The sequence below is a fragment of the Saccostrea cucullata genome, unplaced genomic scaffold (genome assembly GCF_032062105.1).
Source record: "Saccostrea cucullata isolate Sc308-1 unplaced genomic scaffold, CSIRO_AGI_Scuc_v1 ctg4002, whole genome shotgun sequence".
In the NCBI taxonomy this organism is placed as follows: domain Eukaryota; kingdom Metazoa; phylum Mollusca; class Bivalvia; order Ostreida; family Ostreidae; genus Saccostrea; species Saccostrea cuccullata.
In genome coordinates this window covers 37,501-47,438 of record NW_026931817.1, presented here as the reverse complement: position 1 = coordinate 47,438, position 9,938 = coordinate 37,501, and the positions used below count along the sequence as shown (strand labels likewise).

Sequence of the window (9,938 nt, the reverse complement as noted above, 5' to 3'; positions counted from 1 at the left end):
GTACATGTACAAAGAAAAACTCCTTGCCTCCAGTGTATAAAAAAGAGAAAAAATACTAAAAACAGACAATTTCAAATTTGGGTGAATTTTTTTTATTCATCAGAGACACTGATCAGATTCACAATTTCCAATGAATTAACTAATACTGCATGTATTTATTTTTTACCATGTAAAAGCATCAATAACTGTGGCTTTAATAACTCAATAGAGAAAAAAATATACATGTATGTAAAGCAAAAATAGTTTTAAACATAAAATATTGCCCCATGAATTTCCTTTTTACCCATCTAAACAACCACTAAAAAGTACCTAAAACTCACAAAATACATATACCTGTAAAAAGCAATCACCATCATTGGACAAAATGGATTTGTTTCGACTTACATACCTATACACAAGGAATCTTAATCACAATCGCTGTGGATACACCCTTTAAACAAGGGAAAACAAAACATTAGGCAAGTCAGAGGTGGAAATTTAAAAAAAAGCCCATGCAGTAAAATAGAATTAACAGCATACATTAGATACTTGCATCCAGTAAGCAATCAAAACGGATTTGTATAATATATAAATCACAGTAATATCATCCACAATATCACTCAAAAAAAATTTACACAATATCATAATGCCATGAACTTAGCTTGTAAAGTCCTTACATGTATTGAAATCTATGCTCTGTGGCAAGAAACCAAAAAGGCATCTATTTTGCAATTACCGTCACCCAAAATAAAGTCCTGCCCAATAAAACAGATTGTCTGAGAAAAAATCCTATTACGTAAATGCATAATGTTCAGATTTTATGGACTTGTAAACCATGATATGATATAAAACTCTTATATGAGCCAAAATTTTCATTTCTTCATAAAATAAGAAAAAAAATTAAAATAATGTAAAAAAGCTGACGAGAATTGCTGAAAGCCTCTGCCACAAGAGCAAATACACGTAATAAAGCTTAGCACCCATAAATAATGATTCTAAAATAATTATTCATCACTAACAAATAAAAATCACTAACACTGAATAAAATCACTAACCCAGTAAAAAAAATCACTAAGACTATAAAATCACTAAATGCACATTTGATTTCAATAATGCAATGTTAAGTACAGCATCAATTATAGTGTCCTTAGCTTAAGCATAAAACTCTTTACCTTACATAAATTCCATTATATTACAATATACAGCAGAAAAATCTACGTTCAGTAAGCTCACTTCTAACACGTCTAAACTTGATTGTTCTGTTGTTTGGCCAAGAATAATTAAATCAGATCCTCATATCACATCAGCTGTCAGCACAGATCTGCAGTAATTCAAAAGATAACTTAAAAATCGAACTCAGTCGAACATAACAAGACAGTGATATGTTGTCTACCGCATGGCCCAACGTCTACATTATCCTAGTAAGGCAGAGGTATCATGATTTAAGCAAATAAATCATACAACAATGAGAAAACGTCTTGCATTGTATCACTTGATTGACACTGGTCAAGGGGAATTAAAAACAAGTCGGCTTTCCTCTTCAGATCGTTTCGCTTCCATTCTGGAAGGCGTGTGAAGTGTTCCCTGTCCATTTTGAACAATTGATTAAAGTCCTCCTGACGTAAATGAATCTGAAAAAATAAGCAGGCATTACTTATACAATTGCTACTTTTTAAACCCCTGAGATAAAGGAAATGTCCGTCTTAACTGCCTTCTTCAGTGGACTTTATTAATTGTAACCAGACTGGCTTTGTCGAACAATGGGTAGACTGGATTCATAGATTTTGTGGAGAATTTTAATATTTTTTTTTAAGCATCCAAATTTTACAGCAAACCATTCAAAGCAACTATTTTTAGAAATGGAACTAAAGGTCACCAGTAATTTAAACGTTTTTGGTTTTTATCTTACAATTTTTAAGTATAACTGAACATTTTTGATTTGTATCATATAATTTATCAAACCTATGAAACAATCTTATGGTTCACAAAATGTATTTTAAAAAGTAAAAGTATTGAATAAAAGACATTCCATGCAAGATTACATATCAAAAGTAAGCTGGTTCTCTATACTTTTATCAGTTTGTCAGTGAACAAGTCATAAGAGGCCATTGAGAGCTTACCTCCAACATATTTCTATCCACATCTTTAGGCAAGTCGAAATTACTTATCTTCAGCTTCTCATAGGGATAGATCTACAATTCATTATATAACACAAGTTAAATTTCATTTCCATGCTTTCCATTTAAGAAGACCACAGAAAAAATGAAGACATATTACCCTCAAATAAGGGAGTTAATCCTTTCTAGGAGGATTAATTATAAGGTTAAAGTAATATTTTTCATTCTTCATATAAATATTTGTCAAATTTTGCACTGTAAGGAACATATATGATGAAATTGTTTCCATTTCCCTAGTTATCATATACATGTATTTAGATTTTTCTTTCCAAAAAAATTACCATCATTGACTGTAAGCCAAGTATTATTCATGTCATCTTTTATTCACGATTTGTCAGTTTGCAATCAGTCTGGGACATTTAGTTTTTGTGACTGAGGAAAACATTCTCTACCAATCTAAAGCAAAATAACTGGTTCGCAGCAATAAATATTTGCAAGTAAGTTGAGAAACTATGGGATATTTCTCGCATACGAAAAATAGTTGGTTTATACATGTAGATATCAAAATTTTTATATACCGGGGTACATGAACAAAGGGGGGGGGGGGGGGGGGACTCACCGGGGATCGGCTTCTGTGTGCCACGTACTCCTCTGCAGGGAAATTATAGATATACCTTGGCCTCCTAATATACTGGAAGTCGCAAAAGATTCTTGCTGCAAAAGAAAAGCATTCAATTTTCATTATAAACATGATACAAAAAACTTTCAATATTTAAGAAACACAATGTAAAAATAAGGAATTCATACATACCTCTGTATTAACAGTCGAAGATGAAGCTGAAAAAGTAAGTATACAGTATATGGCATTGTATAAAATATTAAAAACAAAAATGATGTAGTCCAAGTGTCATTACACAGTATAAAAAAATTACAAGCAAAAATGATGTATCGTAGTTAGAGTTTAATGGCTTAAAAATTTACATATACATAGAAAATTAATGGGGTTTACATATTGCTTTCAGTAAAGAAACCAAGTTTCAATTCAATACTTACTCCCTACAACCCCCAATGCCCTCTCCAAAAAAAATTAACTTAAAAATTCCTGACCTGCAGATTTTTTTTCCTTTTCAAAGTTTTTAGAAGAAAATCTTGAATTTTGAGAGATCACACATGAAGAAGTAGGACTAAATTAACCTGATTAGGTCTGATTTGTTGCCTTACTTGCTGACGGATGACTCCTGGATCCCAGATCTTCAAAATCATAGTATCTCTGAAAGACATAGGCAAAATTTTGCATTAATATGTCATGCTTTACAGGTTTCTTATAAAAATAAGAGGCCCAAAAGGTAATTTTAAAATCAATAGCACAAAAAAAATGAAACTCCAAAAAAAAAAGAGAAAAGTATCAACAAAATAATTAGGTAGTTGGTATTATCATTAACTCTGAAATTTAAAAAAAACTTGAAAATACATGTACTTTTTTAATATCCTATCAATTACATTGTTTACATTGTTTTAAAAACAAAGACAACTTCTCTTAAGGTACTCCGATCCTCAGGTTCTGCAAGTAAGGCATTGACTAATTGAAAATGCTCACAAAAATGTATCTGGATTCTCAAAGTAACATGTTTTTGCACACAATAATTCTTCAAACTTTATTTCTAACGTCAATTATATTACCTTGGGAAAATTATTAACTCCTAAAGAATTTTTCAGGAAATGCAAATAAAAACACCTACTATGAATTTTCCAATTCAAAATTGAAAACAAACATATTTAAGATATAAAAATCATAGAAATTGCACAATTTTTATACATAATTTATAATTAATGTACTTTAATTTCTTCTATTTATTCTCGTAATGTATTAAGAATTTCCTACCATTGCAAGACACCATAAATCACATTTTATTTCAATTAATGTTAAAAAACATTGGTATCTATGGTAAGATTAAATTGGACCTTAATTTATTATTAAAAAATACTGTTAAAATACTTTTATGGGGTAAAATTTTCTACCTTTTATAGGACCTTTCTGAAAACTTCAAAGAAGGTATAAAATGAAAATTGCTGCATGAAAAAAAAAAAAAAATTTCAAGCTTCTTATGAGACATTGGGAATTAATTTATAAATTTAAGAGTTATCCTTCCTGACTGAGGATCGGAGTATGTATTCCAATACATGATTATAAATTTATAATAGCATCCCAATCTAACTCCAGAAACCCTGTTTAAGAGGCCATGAATTTCACAGTTTTAGCAGAATCATCTTCATTATTGTTCTTTCTGCTAGATATACAGAGGGAGAAATAAATATTTTAGAAAAGATAAGGGATTTTTACCATATGATTTTTAGATCCCAGCCCTAACACCAAAGCCCCTGACCCTGAGTTAATGATTACTAATGAATATCTTAATTTTGGTAAAGAGCTAAATTCTCATATTACAATCTTGCCAAAATTTGACAGCTTGATTTCCAGAGGAAAAGAAAGATTTCAAAAGACTGCATTAGATTTATGGTTTTAGCCCCACCCCTCTGACAGACCAATTTCCTTTAACAGGCCCAAGGGGGAATGGGGGGACCAAGAAATTGAAAATTTTGTACTTCTTAGCCCATACATATAGAAGTTATATGTTGAAATTGGTTAAAATTGATTCAGCAGTGTCAAAGAGGAAGTTGAAAATTCTCTAATATTAAAATAAAATGACAAATAAAAACAGATAGCAACAGGTCACCTGAGTAACTTAGGTAGCCTAACATTTCACTTCATATTTTATGAGCTGTGTTTTGCTTTCAAAAACTACGGGAATTTCTACAGCTTCAATAAGCAGGAGTGAAAAAAAGAACAATATGATGCTAATTACTCACATAGCTAAGATGGCCTCCAAACGTGCCCGAAACTGGAAGAGTGGCAGCCCTTGGAGTCAGGGAATAACTAGTTCTGTGTACTGAAAGAACAAATTCTTTACCTTAAGGATAACCATCTAAACTTCTTTCTTTATCTCAATATTTTCAATACGGTTGCATTTGTCAAAGATTAAGCAGTGTACAATGAAGTTTGCATTTTCCACTGACTAAATGTTCCATAGAATGCCTGTACCTGGATGTGTGGACATGGTTCTATAACCTCTTGATATATCACTGTCATCCCAGTACCGACGAGGTCGATCCAGGAATCTAGAGGGAGCTGTAAAAGTCAAACATCGAAAACTGTATGTACAAGGTACAATATTAAAACTGTATGTACCGGTAGTTGTATACAGATCTTATGCTGTAAATCATCAATGATAGGTTTTAAAAAAGCTGGAATAAATATTCACCAAACCAGAGATTTCAACTGAACGAGCGACTTCATGAAAAAAACTATCATAACACAATGAGTCATAAAAAGTAGAGAGAGTATCATGTATCATGTGTTACTTACAGGCAAACATTGGTGACTGGTATTGTGTGCTACTTACAGGCAAACATTGGGGACTGGTATCGTGTACTGTATCGAGGTTCGTGGTCAGCACTCGGCACTCTAGAGGCTTTCCATGGATCCAGAGCCTTCACGGGATGTGCCCGCTTTTCCTCCAGTTCTTTATATATTATTTTGCCTATGCCCGACTGGTCTTTAAATTTGGAGAGTTCCTCGATTTCTTTGGTAATTTTGGGGTCCTCTGGAGGCATTTCTTCATCCTCTTCATCTGTTTCACCGCGACTTTTACGTCGCTGTCTCACTGTAAAACCATAATATTAGCGGTATTTGTTTTGTTCATTTTATACATTTGTCAAGTGTTTACATGTCTGGGTTTTTTTTGTTTCTACAAATTGTACATATGAATCTAACTTTTTTGGGCATGACAGGGCTTTGAAACAGTCTTTGATGATATGTAAACAACCCCAGATACTTTTCTAATAATAAATCACTTTTCTCTAAAACCTTATGTATCTCTGGAAGCATGTATGGCTGATAGCACATCTTTGACATTTCTTTCTGAAATCTTACGTATTTCTAGTTAATCATTTCTCTTTGAAATCTTAGTAAATATGTATTTTTGGTAGAATGGCTTCTAGTAAATCATTTTTCTCCGTGAAATCTTGAGTATTTCTGGTAAAATGGCTTATAGTTAATCATTTGGTAGAATGGCTTCTAGTTAATCATTTTTCTCCTTGAAATCTTACGTATTTCTGGTAGAATGGCCGCTGGACATGGAGGTCCGGGCCAGTCCTCTCGCTCTATCTTGGTGATCTCGTTGGGGGGTGGGGGCTTGGCCGCGGGGAACATGCTCATCCTAACCGCCTCCTCATTACGGAGCTCGGAGGATGAGGAGACCCGTCTAGTTCGCTTCACCACCACTTTTGTGCCCGTAGCTGATAGTTTAAAAAAACAACAATAAAATCAACTGGCTTTGATTGATTTTGCCAGGAATAGTGAAGAAAGACAGATTTTGTTTTGTTTTTTTTCGTGTTGAATTATAACACTTACCTAGAGCAGCCATACCACCTGTAAAGAAACGTGTTGAAAGATATTAAAACTAGTTTATATGAATCGTATCACAGCAGGTAGTTCTAAAATCTGATGAAATTCAACACTGAGTTGTGACGAGTGTTTCACAGATTTAAGTAACGTTAAGTGTACTCTGAAAAAAAAGGCCATTTTTAATGTTCCCATTAAATTGTACATTTTTAAGATATCTTTATTTTTTCTGTTTATATGACAATTTTTTTTTTCATTATTTGTTTGCTGTACAGAAAACCATTCTCCAGTGATACTAAGTGTACTGAATTGACTTGTTTACACTTGGCATTTCAGGTGATAGGTGTTTTGTTCTTTGACTGAGGTTATTGTATATTGAATGACCTTTTAGTACCAGTTTTATGTTTCAACACATAGTTCAAAGACTTATCTATTGAAATATTTTGAGTTGTTTTTAACACAAATGTTGACATCATACAAAATCTGACACAACACAGTGCTGAATTTTTAAAGTCAAAATTTGGACAAAATATCTTCAATGCAGTTTTAATGAAATAGGTTCTGTATGCAAATTTATAATTATATATTCATATATACTAACATAAACGAACACAAGACGCATATGGGGCACAACCCCCATGATGGGTGATTAGAAAAGCTCACTTGAGCTTTTTGCCCCGATGAGCTAAAAAGTATTCTAACAAAATGTTCACTTAATTTTAGTTGTACTAAAATTGAATACAATATCAACCAACTTTTCTTTGGTTTCAAGAATTCCGGTTTGTCTCTGGAGTAAGAGAAGTTGACTGGGCGGTGGAAATGGGGGGAGGTGTGGGCCTTGCGGAGAGTCTGGGGGGGCTTCTTCAGGTAGTTGCTCTTTCCTTCGCTCAGGTAACTAGTGTTGTAAAACTTCCCATAGTCTAGAACTGCCTTCTTCTCATAGAAGTCCTATCAAAACCGTAAAGCCAGCATTAGACATTTTAAGACACACATCATTTTAATTATCAAACAGAACCTGTGGCCTATTGACATTTTTAAGTATACATTACTTATTTCTCTTTCTCTGAAGATGATAGATGACAATAATCAAACCCAAAACAAGAGGCCCATGGTCCACATCGCTCACCTGAGCACTAAGGGTAGGAAAAAGTAGAAAATGGCTTTTTATTGTAAAGTTTAAATCCAAAAGTAGTCCCATGACCAATCATGGATTTGCTATTTTTTAGAAAATGATTTTTAAAGAATTTTCCTCTATATATCTTTAAAAACTTTGGTCGGCCATTTTGGCCCCGCCCTACCCCTGGGGGTCATGCTTGGAAAAAATTAGAATCTACACTACTTGAGCATGCTTCCACATAAATATGATGAATTATGGCTTTGTCATTTTTGAGAAGAAGATTTTTAAAGAATTTTCCTATATATTTCTATGATAAACTTTGGTCGGCCATTTTGGCCCCGCCCTACCCCTGGGGGTCATGATTTGAACAAACTTGAAACTACACTACCTGTACATGCTTCCATATAAATATGATAAATTATGACTTTGTCATTCTTGAGAAGAAGATGTTTAAAGAATTTTCCTATATATTTCTATGTAAAACTTTGGTCGGCCATTTTGGCCCTGCCCTACCCTCGGGGGGTCATGATTTGAACAAACTTGAATCTACACTACCTGAGCATGCTTCCATATAAATATGATGAATTATGGCTTTGTCATTCTTGAGAAGATTTTTCAAGAATTTCCCTATATATTTCTATGCAAAACTTTGGTCGGCCATTTTGGCCCCGCCCTACCTCCGGGGGTCATGATTTGAACAAACTTGAATCTACACTACCTGAGCATGCTTCCATATAAATACTAGATGCTGTCATGAGACAGTAATACCCGCACTAAGGTGTTTGCCTCTAAATACACAATCCTACGGGCGGCTTACCAAGGAAAAAGTCAAAATAATTCTGTATAATTCAGGCACGTAGCATCGTTTTTGAAAGTGGGGGGGGGGGCAACCTGAGAAAATTTTTTTTACTAACCTAAAAAAATTAACAAGGAAAAAAAATGAAATGGGGGGTGGGGGTGGGGGGGTGGTGGCCACTTTTTTTTCAAGGCAAAATTACTTTCACTTCCAATTTTTCCCATATTTCCTTGCAATGTATATACTGTGGTTAAAAGTAGGGGGAGGGGGCAACCATCTTTTTAATGGACATTTTCTTATAGTACAGGTAATGTTGGGAAAAAAAGGGGGCAGCCCCCCTAAGCCCCCCCCCCCCCCCGGTTGCTATGTGCCTGTAATTTACATATGTATTCATAAAATTGGGTATGAAATTATCCCTGTGACCTATAACTCAGAACCTCTTATATTTATTTTACATGCTTAATTCATTATATACCAGTTTGAATTCTATTAATAATGTAAATTAGATTTTGATAAATGTTTTGTTCATATTAGGACCTTTTTAAATTTACTAATCCCCCCCCCCCCCTCGACACCACAATCACACAGTACATACTTTTGGGAATAGGCTAGATGGAACAGTTTTGTTAAAACAGTGTTTGTTATGAATTAATTTAAAATTTGTTCTTGACATGTAAATTCTACATCACATCACGTTGCGTCACCCATTATCATATTTTTAGATTAAACTCCATTCGGTACACCTCGGCCGATTCCCACTTCATCTGATAAGGTGACGGAATCGACGGCACGGAGGTTTTCCGAATGGAATATCATTATAACAGGCTGCAGAATGGTGTGCTTTGGATTAATTCATTTTGTGTTATAATTGGATTTATATTTCATGAAGTTTACAGGACCTATGGAGGTCGGTAAGTACAAGTTTAAGTATAGTGGGGGTAAAATAAACCCAAACGATTAGGTTAAAGTTCAAAAGGGTCAAAGATCATCGCATGCCACACTAGACGAATTTCATATTGTGAAGTTATCTCCCCTTGTCAATGTGACATTCAGTTACTGCCAATACTGGTGCGGATCCAGAATTTTTTTCGGGAGTAGGGAGGGGGGTTCACATCTCAGTCAAAATATTCATGCCTAGAATTTCCTGACAAGCAGGAGAAAAAAATCATACACTGAAAAACAAATAAACAAAAAAAAAAAACCAATGTTTTCTTAGTTAGGGGGAGGATGTCCAAAATCATTTTTTATTTGCTTCAGTATATAGTCTTGTTTAAATAACAAAGGAAATTCCAGGGGGGGGGGGGGGGTTTCCAATCTCCCTACCCACTCCCTATCCCTGAAATAACAATCTATTTTGTGATTCCAATTAAATAGTATATTTTTTTCCATTTGACTAATTATGTACATATTTTGTTTCTTGTGTTTATATTATGTCTGTATATTTGTCTGCAGAAATTATAACCTTGC

General features: G+C 33.9%; 1 pseudogene; it reads right to left on the bottom strand.

Moving 5' to 3' along the window:
- Window positions 1-1,146: 1,146 nt before the first annotated feature.
- The window catches only part of LOC134233607 (actin-binding LIM protein 3-like), a 19,548-nt pseudogene continuing 10,756 nt past the window's right edge, over window positions 1,147-9,938 (bottom strand).